The sequence below is a fragment of the Eurytemora carolleeae genome, unplaced genomic scaffold, assembly GCF_000591075.1.
Source record: "Eurytemora carolleeae unplaced genomic scaffold, Eaff_2.0 scaffold8, whole genome shotgun sequence".
In the NCBI taxonomy this organism is placed as follows: Eukaryota; Metazoa; Arthropoda; class Copepoda; order Calanoida; family Temoridae; genus Eurytemora; species Eurytemora carolleeae.
This window is the reverse complement of record NW_019396114.1, coordinates 646,071-657,862: the sequence shown is the minus strand read 5'-3', so window position 1 is coordinate 657,862 and position 11,792 is coordinate 646,071. Positions and strand designations below refer to the sequence as shown.

The following is an 11,792-nucleotide window of genomic DNA, read 5'->3' as shown; positions in this document are numbered from 1 at the left end:
TTATGGAAAAAGACATTCTAAAATATTCACCAACTGTCATGTTTCGTGGGACACCCTGTACTAAGTAAAACAAGAAAATTGCAGTATACAAACAGAGTAAACTTGTCTGTCTTCACTGTTCATCTTGCGGAGACATTATAGACACATATTGAAAGTCATTTACCCTTTTCATAAAATAAACTCTAGCAGACGTAATAATATTATGGCTTTGAAATCAGGTATTACAATGCTAATTCATAACAAAGATGATATCAAATTCGTCACTGAATTCCCATGTTTTTTTGGGACACCCTGTATATAATATGACATTTTCCGGAACATTTTTGTCAGATTTCTTCCTTTTTAAAATCTATTCCCCCATAAATGTAATTTCACATTATTCGTTTCATTTTTAAAATAAATTTATCATTCATTTTTTCAGTTATGTATTTGGAGGTAGCATTACATGTTTCTCTTGACTGAATATAATTTTATCTTAAAACTTATTTAGATCTTTTCTTTTAAATTACAAAATTTTTCTATTTACTACGTTTCACTCGGTGACCCTGGACCTATACTACAACACTCCTCTTTGCACCCCCCTTAGTAAAATCCTGGTTACGGGCCTGAATGTCACTGATAATATAAGAATAATAACCTTATAATAATATTGTATTTTTATAAAATAAAACCTTAGACTAAATTATATCTATTTTACGACAAAGTTAATTTAAAATATAAAAAATACGAAAACTTCAAAATTCCGGTGAAATCATTAAGTGGACTTTCACTCCTCAGTAAAGGGGTATTCAGAATATCGAAGAAAGAATTGTCAGTATAAATAAATAATGATGTATATTGTACACCTTTTAAATATAATCCTTGATTGCAAAAAAATGAAAACTGTGCCTTCTTTGATAAATGCGTAATGCAAAGTTCTTTTTGAACACCCTGTACAATTTATTGCACAACTGTACACCCTGTAGAATATATTGCACAACTGTACACCCTGTACAATATATTGCACAACTGTACACCCTATACAATATATTGCACAACTGTACACCCTGTACAATATATTGCACAACTGTACACCCTATACAATATATTGCACAACTGTACACCCTGTACAATATATTGCACAACTGTACACCCTGTACAATATATTGCACAACTGTACACCCTGTACAATATATTGCACAACTGTCAAAAAGTTTTTGACCAAAAGTGGGAGAGGGTGAGCTTTCAAGTTTGAATTTGAGTGGATGAAACAGTTTTCTATTTAATCATTTTATCACAATTTTCTTTCTTTTTTTCCTTACAAAATACACATATCGTATACAGCCAATCTCAAATGTAAGAAAACATACAGAGCGTCCCATATCATATTAGATTATCTCTAATCTTTAACGACAAAATAAACCCTTAATACTCGAAAAACTTATCATTTTCCGCAAGAAAATTCTTATATAAGCCTTATGTTATTTTTCAAACTGATTCATTCTAATTATATTTTCTTATTAGTCCCGAAAATCGCAATTTAGACCCGTTGACGGTCTAATATGATGTGGGACACCCTGTAGCTTTAGCGCATGAATGTCGTCTTGAAATTTATCTAAAAATTCATGACAGCTGAAAAGCTTCATAATTGGTCTGCACAAAAAGAAAGCTGCTGGGATGTTCGCAGCTTTAAAGAGTTGAATACGATTTGTTAAAATATATCCAAATATCATGGTAGAGTCAATAGTCATAAGTTATTATATAAGAATAATATATAATGGTTACTATAATTTGGCGTTAAAATTTGAATTGTAAACTGTATACGTATAAGCTTATATTGTTCATTTAATTTAAATAACCCAATAGGTTTTTTAGATTATAAACTTATTTGTCACTTTCCGTGTCATCATTATTTCTTCGTTCATCCTAAAAAAACGTTTACTGTCTTCGACATGGGTGGCAGGCGCGTATCGTGCTAGGGGGGGGGGGGGAGAAGAAAGAGGAGAAAATTGGCATAAAATCTAATTTTTGTTAACAATATTATGTGTAAATGATTACTTTTTCTTCAAATTGAAGAAAAATTGAGTGTTTTCTTACATAAATTATTTGGTCGAATTTTGGCTCCTATCCTGTCTTGTGAAATAAAAGGATTTAAATTTTTTTGTTGTATTTTTAAGAAGTTTTCCCTTCTTGTATCAGATTCAGATTAATGATTTCAAAGAAAGTCCAACAAAGAGTTACAAATGGAGACCAGGGGCGGATACAGGATTTAAGTGAGGGGTGGGGGGGCAAGATTTTTTAGGAACAAAAAAATTCGTAATTAGGACAAAATGTGGGGCCGCAGACGAAAATTTGTTTTACTTAAAAGACTCAAAAAGAGTCAAAATTAATGATTTAGAAACAATAAAACGATTGTTCAGGAATAAGGAACGAAAATAAAGGATTAGGACAGGGATTTAGGAACAATAAAAAGATTATTCAGGAATAAGGAACAAAAATAAAGGATTAGGACAGGGATTTAGGAACAATAAAAAGATTGTTCAGGAATAAGGAACAAAAATAAAGGATTAGTACTTACTTGGAATACTTGATGAGTTATCCCCAGGACTCCAGGTAGGAGTATAGCGGGAATTTCAGTTAGGTCCTCTCGGAGAAGTGATAACGTCCTCTAGATTTACGTCCTCCTTGTGTAACCTCTTCCACACTAATCCTGGCATAGGACAGGGATTTAGGGACAATAAAAAGATTGTTCAGGAATTAGGAACAAAAATATGAATGTCCCCCCGCCCCCCCTGTATCCGCCCCTGATGGAGACAAATTGAAATTATATGAAAAATATGGCCAGCTTTAGGAGAAGCTGTGTGTGTGTATATCTCATGCAGCAAGCTTGCATGGGGAGTTTTTTTTCGAATTTCAGTTTTTTGAAAAATAAAGAATTTTATGCTTGTGCTTTTCTTGATCTTTGCAAACATTTACAAATTAAAATTCAGTGATGGTGATGGACCAAACCTCTGTAGAGTAAAAAAGTAGATGTTAGTTCCACATTTATTGAAAATATATTTCGGTCTGGGTTGACCCTCGTCAGTTCTTGAGATTGTTTCTTCACAAAGATTAAAACCTTCACTTATCCTATATTAAAATTAAAAACTAATTAAGTATTCGTAATTTAGAAATGTTCAGTGTGTAAACATTTATTCAAATCTCTACACCTTGTACCTCTGGTTTTATTATGCTTAGCTTCACAAAATCATTTAAAGGAAAGAAAACATCATGCAAAACAGTCAAAATATATATCTTAATAAACTATAATACGTGTGATAAGTTAAAAACAAGGGATGTAATCCGTCATCTTTAAGTAATAAGGACAGAGATCAGGAACAGAATTGGGAATCATATAGATCGTCAATACATTATACAATGTAGAATAAAGATTGCCCATGGAGGAAGGGAAATGAAATGCAAGCAGATGATGAATATTAAATGAGCCTCCTTCCATGCGCCCGGCCCACAGGGCCGAGACACGCGTAGGGGGTCCGTATGTCCAGGGCCCCCCACCCCCTAGTATAAGCGCCGCAGCTTTGTCCAGAACAAAAAGTTCCCGGAAATCGGTTCGCAACAAAGCACAATAAGACGTGCAGTTCAATTATTATAAAGTTGCCTATACAATTTTTGCTGCAGAATTAATTGTTAATATTAAATATTACCAAATGTTACATATATTTATGAACTTTTGCTTTTCACGGGAAATAAAAAGTTCCATGAGCATACTAAAATATATAACATATTTTTTCTAAAAATTCAATGTGATGGTTCTCCCTGTAAATTATATATATATATTCGATGGTTTTGTGAGCCTACTCTGCCTTCAGGAACTCCTCGTGCCGGTGTCATGCCTGCAGAGAACTCGTACCTGCAGCGAACTCTGGTTATGCACGCGGCAAAGCGCAAGTTTCTTGAAATGTAAACAAACAAGATCAAAAATCATTATATTAGGACTGAAACAAATCCGTTCCATAAATCCAAATGTTTGTTTATGTTTAAAGAATCTTGCGCTTTGCCGCGTAGCATAACCAGAGTTCGCTGCAGGTACGAGTCCTCTCCAGGCATCACACCGGGATGGGCAGTAGGTTAAGTGGGCAGAGCTTCGTCCGCTCAGTGCTCATGGCTGGTCGGACCGTGTCATGGCACCGCCCGACTGATCTATTTGTTAAACACGGACCGCCTGGGGCGCCAAACTCTGACCCGACACGACGTTTTGTTCTCCACCTGCTCAGTAGTTCTAGTGTCCCATGCCGTATTTATATGAATTTTTGACGCGTACCGTTTGGCTGAGCAGCCCAGCCATCGGGTATCGCTGCACTAATCCTAAGTATTGACAGAAGAAAGTTTCAGTTGTTTTGCAGCGCCCGCTCCTAGCCGTTATACCTGGGGAAATAGGCCATTGCAGGAAGACGCGGGAGGGGGAGGAGGCGAAAAATCCACCAAATAAAATTTAGTATTTGTTAGATCTTGGCCGAGCAAAGGACCCTGCTTAATTATGTAGCAATATCAGTGACATGCAGTACGTTCACAGTTCAGAGCAGTCTTTCTGTAGTTATGTGCGCCCAACCTTTTCAAACTAAACCAGTTATCAACTAAATTTTATGTAAAGTATTTGAAGTGCAATTCTCAGAAAAAATCCTATGATCTAACAAAAGTACAAACAAAATTTGCAAAAGATATTTATATGAATTTATTACGCAATTTTTGCGTATTCGTCTAGTCCTATATATATTTCCTGCGACGCATATCAAATAATCCCGGTGCTTTATTCATGAAAGACTGAGAACAAATGAGGATTACAGGTAAGCAAAAGAAAAACTTGCAAGGAATGATTTTTTTCTGTATTTTTAAGCTAAATGATATGTTTCAATACAATTTAGAGAATGCAATGAATGACCCCCCTGGGTGCAGCCTGAAAACAAGTTTTTCATCTTGAACAGATCAAAGTTGATAATTCCTTAAAATGTCTTAAATCTAATTTTGAAGCAGTGAACGTACGTTTAGGTTTTGCACCCAGAGAAGCTGCCTGAAATAGCAGGAATATAAGCTATATATGCATGAGTTAGTGTAAAAATGATGCAACAATTCCCTTCACATTCTCCTTTACATTTTAAACTACATTTCAGTTAAAAAATGATATTTTGTGACTGGTTCTTATATATTTATATATCTACGTACTTATATATGTATATTTTTATTTATGTAATTATATTCAAGGAGGGATAATACTACGGAAAGGGGAAAGGGCTTGATTACATTTTATTTCAGATTAGGACGGTTCTTTAAAATATAAACCAATAAATGTAATTGCCCTGACCCGGCTCTCATGTATTATTTACAGTACATAATGTTTACATAAGACTTGGTTACTAAGCTTTCCCGCTACGTCATAGTAAATTGTAAACAAACCTTTTCTCCTCTCTTAAGATCAACAATTTTTTTTTCTATACACAAACTTGACTATTCATTCGTATTATTATTATTATTATTATATAGATATGTTGTTTATAGGCATTATTATAAATTTTGGTTTTTAATCGCTATTTTGGGTGTTTATTTTTTGGGGTTGAATTTCGCTCAATTGGGGAAAACAAATGGGTAAAAAGTATAAATACCCCTAAGAATAATTTATCAGCTTGTGGGAAAACAAATGGGTAAAAAGTATAAATACCCCTAAGAATAATTTATCAGCTTGTGGGAAAACAAATGGGGAAAAAGTATAAATACCCCTAAGAATAATTTATCAGCTTGTGGGGAAAATGAAAAAATGTTGGTTGAACAAAAATTGTATTGAAGGAAACATCACGAGCAGGTTAAAAATAAAGGAAAATGACAATTTACATTAATATATTCAGATCGTATTAAGATGGCTATGGGTGACGTCAATACTGAAAAAAAGTATTTGTAACATATTTGTCCTTATCCTAACTTTTGTCAGATTTTAAGTTGCCTTAATTGAAACACATGCGGGATTCAAACATGGCCTAGCTTGTATGGGAACACTACTACATCACTGTCTAAACAGGGAAAGATACTTGTCACAAAATGAATGAGTTTAAATCGACGAAAACTGATTTTGAGGAAAATAGGGGTTTTTCTAATAATATTTGATATTTTCTTGAATATATTTCCTAGGCATGATCCTGTCTTATTGTAAGCTTGAAGGTTCGATAATGATTTATAGCCTATCTTTAATAGATATATGGGAGATTTCTCTATGTTTAACAGACTAGCCCCACCAACCCCCAATAGATCAATAATTTTTCTTTAAACTGTTACCTCGTTCAATCAACTTATGATGCATCATCTGTTGTCATATAGCCTTAGCGAGGAATTTTCTAAATACGTTCGTTTCTCAGTGTAGTCTCTATAGTTAGACACCATATACATCCTGTGAAAGCATTGTCAACATTCTCGTTAAATTATTTTAAAAATGCGGGAACTGATGCACTCAGAACATCTTTATTATCTGCTAATTCAGGAACCTACTAATACGCTAGATTAGTTTTCAAGATTGGTGGATTTTATGAGATTAGAAACTTTAAGGATTACGATTATCCCAAATATCTCTACATACAGTGGGTAAAATATTTTTATTTTTATCTCACATTTCCAACAGGGTGAGATCTTTTCAAATTTCAGCTTTGCTAAAAATATCACCAAGGTATTTTAAGAATGCCAAGTGAAGTTGCAAAAAACAATTTTTTTCTTCCTCGAAAATTCGCATTTTAACTTGCCACTAATTTCTTCATGAAAGATCGGATTCGTTCTTCTGTTTCTTTTAGCTTATAACCGCCCCGTGTTTTTAAGAACTTATGTTCGCAAGAATTGCATGATTTTTTTACTCATGTTCTCAGGAAGATTTCACTTTCTCTTCACGGTTTTTTTTTGCATTAAGTTGATAAGAGGATGGGGGGGGGGGTAATTTCTTTGTTATGATTTAACGCATCACATACGTCAAACCGTGATGTTTTCTATGAAAAATTCAATGAGATGAGTTTATTTTCGGTGAGCATGGTTTTAAGTCCTTGGTCTTAAAGATTTGGATCATTAATTTCCACTTTTCAAGGTCTTACATCAATTTCTGTTACAAATATGAAAATTTATTATTTTAAATATCACAAATTTGATATTTGAACAAATTTTGTTTTAGTTTATGCGTTGTTTTTGATAAAATATGTCTGGGAGTAAAATGAAAATGTCGAGTTTAATCAATTCATGAAAAATTAATTACAATTTTTTCTCTTTTCCATAGTGTTTTTATATTTGCCATCTTTGAATGAATCTGAAAAATTACTTGAAGATTTTCTGGTTGTTGTTGTATTAGGAAATTTTTTAAATGACAAAAAAGTGAGGGTCTACTTTTATATATATATTTTTTTGTCTGGCCACTTGCAATCCCTGATTTTGTATTTTTTATAAACTAATTAGAATATTAGTTTTTTCTCTTTGGACTGGAAACTGAATGATTAATATATTGAAAACCTGCAACAATCTTACAAACTTCTTGAATCAGTCATTTTCATACTTTATCCAGGAGGTGGCAAACCCCCCGGCTTCCTCCTCTCAAGTCCGTATTCAAATAAAAGTAGGAATTCTTGTAAAAGTATTGTTAGTATAACGAAAATGTCTTTTTTCTTAGTCAACAAGTTTAATTTGTTATTTGTCCTCAGAAATGCAGATGAATTTTTGCAATTGCAGAAAGAAAAATGTGTTGAAATGATTTACTACATGCTTTAAAACGAACGCATTAACCTCATGCAAAAAGAAAATTTGCAAAACCGTGTCTCTCTACAAATATTTTTCACGTCCCCTCTTGCAAAATATTTGTTCATGATAAAAACATTTTTGATGGCGCTATCATATTAAAAAACAAAATGAGTGATTTTTCTGAATAAGTTTCTGGGTTTCCAAGGCACAGAATATGAATATTCTAAAGGCTCTGGTATGAAATATTACTGCTGCATTAGGGTTAAGAAGGAAAGGCCATAAATGAAAGTGCCCCCATTCTATGTTTCCTCAACATGTATACAGGGGTATATATTCAGAAAATGTATCCCCCCCGGAGAAATGATTCAAAGCCCCCGCTTTAATACCAAATTTATGAAGAACCAAACTTAAATTTTTGCCTATTGTTCATTATTTCTGGGGAAAAGATATTTTGAAGAGGGTAGTGGGGGGGGGTACGAAATGATGTTTCCTTACTCGCATATCTTACAATTCCCCCCTGAACACCTTGGCAAAACATAAACATAAATTTGAGCTGATGATCCCCTCCGCCTTCTAAAGGTTATTCTGATAACCTTTTACTTGAGAACTATACAACGAATGTATTCACAACTATTCAACTATAGTAGAACTCGGGTTTACTGGGGAAAGTTTGACGGTAAAGTAATGGTTATTTCTTCAGTTATTTATAAAAACATTGAGAATTGTCCAACTTACAGCAATTACCAGGCTTTCTTGCAGCACTTACATTCTAGAATACAGAATATTATTCCTAGTTCAAGATTAATCTAAAAATTGGCCACACCTTCATTTCGTGACTCTAAATTCCAGGTTTTACAAGAATGAATTTTGATTTATTTTGAATAATTTTAAAATGTTCTGTTTTGCTAAGATGGATTGAAGCAGTTCTCTAGTTTATAATCCTTTAAACTAAAATATAAACCCTTGAAATAATAAACTAAAATTTTACAAATATAATTTTAAGTATTTCAATAATGTTTGTACAAATACAAAATATATTCAATCTAGATTGTGATGTGAACAAAACAATATCAGTGGTTAATTTACTTCTTATATAATCCTGGTGGCTCCCGAAATGGTTTTAGATTGGGTCTAAGTTGGCCTAGAATATTTTCCACCCAAATCCACACCTGGGCTCTAATATTTGGTCAGAATAATTATTGCGAGAAGGAAGGGAGGGACTGGACATTGGTCAGTCAACTAATGTAAATCTAGTTTCATTTAAAATATTGTTTTAAGTTTCGAATTAACATATTTTTTAAAGTTTACTTTTAAGTCAAAAGTCCCCTTCGCCCCCCCCCCCCGTTTGTTAAGGGTTATTATTTGCCCCTGTCTTCTCAGAGCAAACCTAATCTAAACCTTATCAGCCTGGGGAGGGGCAACTTAAATCATAGAAACATCAAAAACACAGAAATAACTTAAATTTAGAAAACTCATTTAAATTTTAATTCTTCCCCCACCCCTCCTTCCTGCAAGCATAATCTGGTGATGTGTAAAACATTTATTTTAAATTGAGTTTGAACTTTAATCAATTTGTTGAGCGTTTATCCTGTTTGTTTATACTGATTAAATCTTCATAGGTTAAATCAGTTTATTATATGGACTACTTAGTCAGTCTTAATATATGGACTACTCGGTCAGTTTAGTATATGGACTTCTCAGTCAAATTATTAGATGGACTTCTCAGTCAGTCTTGTTATATGAACTACACAATTAAATAAGTCTATGGACTACTCAGTCAGTGTAGTAAATGAACTACACAGTCAAATAAGTCTATGGACTACTCAGTCAGTCTAGTAAATGAACTACACAGTCGAAAAAGTCTATGGACTACTCAGTCAGTCTAGTTTATGAACTACACAGTCAAATAAGTCTATGGACTACTCAGTCAGTCTAGTAAATGAACTACAGTCAAATAAGTCTATGGACTACTCAGTCAGTCTAGTTATATGAACTACACAGTCCAATAAGTCTATGGACTACTCAGTCAGTCTAGTTATATGAACAACACAGCCCAATTAAGCTGTGGACTACTCAGTCAGTCTGGTATATGAACTACTTAGTCAAATTAGTCTATGGACTACTCAGTCAGGCTGGTATTTGAACTACTCAGTTAAATTAGTCTATGGACTACTCAGTCAGTCTGGTATTTGAACTACTCAGTTAAATTAGTCTATGGACTACTCAGTCAGTCTGGTATATGAACTACTCAGTTAAATTACTCATTTCTCAGTCTAGTATTTGGACTATTCATTATAGTATAAGGACTACGTCTACATAGTCAGTGGAATGCATGAAAAATACAATCTGATAAAATTAAGGAGTCCTAACATGGATTATGGTTGAGTAGTTTTTAAGTTCATTGAAGCTTACATAAAACCTGTTCTGGAACAAGAATTATAGTTTGGTAAAGTTTTGAGGATAGTGTGTATTGAAGGGTGTTGTCCTAGCAGTTAAATTTGAAGGATATCAATAAATCATTTGTAAACCCGCCCTCTTTACATGCAATTACATCACCCCTGTAACCCTAATTTACAATTACATAACTCCGGCCTTCTGTTCCAATTATATTACCCATGCTCATAATTGCGGTGCTTTAACATTTTACTTTCGATTATCGCAATCTTTTCAAGAAATTAGTTTTATTAACAAAATTACACTCTCCTTCGCACACTCTTCTCTGTGCAATTACACTTAACTCCAAGCAATTATACTACTCTCCGAGCAATTATACTACTCTCCGAGCAATTACACTTCTCTCCACACAATTAAACTTCTCTCCCATAAATTACACTTCTCTCCAATAAATTACACTTCTTTTCAAGCGAGTACATTTCTCTCCTAACAAATACACTTCTCTCCGAGCAATTATAACTACTCTTCAATCAATTACAGTACTCCACACAATTACACTTCTTTTCCACACAATTACACTTCTGTCCGAGCAATTACACTCCCACACACAAATTACATTTTCCTTGTATTCATTCGATATTCATTTAATCATATTCACACACGAACACCATTAATTTCATCCTGCTTTAATTTAACGACATGCAATCCTTGGTTCTTGGTTGTTATATCTCATAATTCTTATTTCCTTGTTTGTGACATTCTTAGATAATTCTAAGTAGTAAATTAATACAGAAGAAAAAATGGCGAATCAAAATTTCTATAATATATATTTAACCCCATAAATTCTAATATATGAATATCAGTCTACGTTCCCCTTCTCTCTCTCACCTCTATAACTCGTCGAAACATTCAAATTAGTCACGCTTAAACGTAGAGAATTCACTGGAAAAAATTCAGGGAAATTTATGCGAATATTTTCATCGGGTCGTGTTTGGATTTTAAATAGCATTTTTGTTGAGATTTCTCTCCGATTTCCTCGGGTTAAAATCTGAAATAAATGTTAGGGCGGAACAAAATAAGGTGTTTTTCTTCTTCCTATAATGAATGTCCATTTTGTCAAAACAAATTGAAGATGAAACTGATAAAAACGTCAATCATCATTCACTTGATGCAAGAACTTTCCCCGTAGAAAGTTGTGAACCCCAAATTAACCTGCTTAAGAGTTTTTGCTCTTTTGACAATTGACATGTAATAAGACGCACTTTCGCACTTCAGTAGCCGGATGTTTTGTACATTGTGTGTGCCTACATCACTGTACTGTACATTTTTCAATATGTATAAAGGGTTTTCAACCTATTTTTTTGACACCCGACGATTTTAAACCTATATTTGTTAGTTTTTCAAAGTTTCTTAGCTATGTATTCTTTGCAATGTTCTATATAGTAAAAGATTGCACAGTATGTACGGTTTGTACTGTGTGTATGGTACTTCTGTACTTTATTTGAAGTATATAATATTGTATATTGTATCCTGGGGGGTATTAGGTCATCGTATATGATTGATACCATGTATTGTCTAATCCTTGGCACAGGTTCTCATGTACTATACATTACATACACTTTATTATCTTCGCTTCCACGACCAAGGTTCGGATTTTCCTATGAAGA

The 11,792-nt window shown here is 33.6% G+C and overlaps 1 protein-coding gene across 10 annotated transcripts in view; it reads left to right on the top strand.

Moving 5' to 3' along the window:
* The first annotated feature begins 4,363 nt into the window (after positions 1 to 4,363).
* Positions 4,364 to 11,792, top strand: part of LOC111695359 (RNA binding protein fox-1 homolog 2) — a 27,270-nt gene continuing 19,841 nt past the window's right edge. For all 10 annotated transcript variants that reach the window (XM_023464673.1, XM_023464672.1, XM_023464669.1 and 7 more), the window contains exon 1: positions 4,364 to 4,823. The gene's annotated coding sequence lies outside the window, so the exon portion shown is untranslated. The remainder of the gene's footprint in view (positions 4,824 to 11,792) is intronic.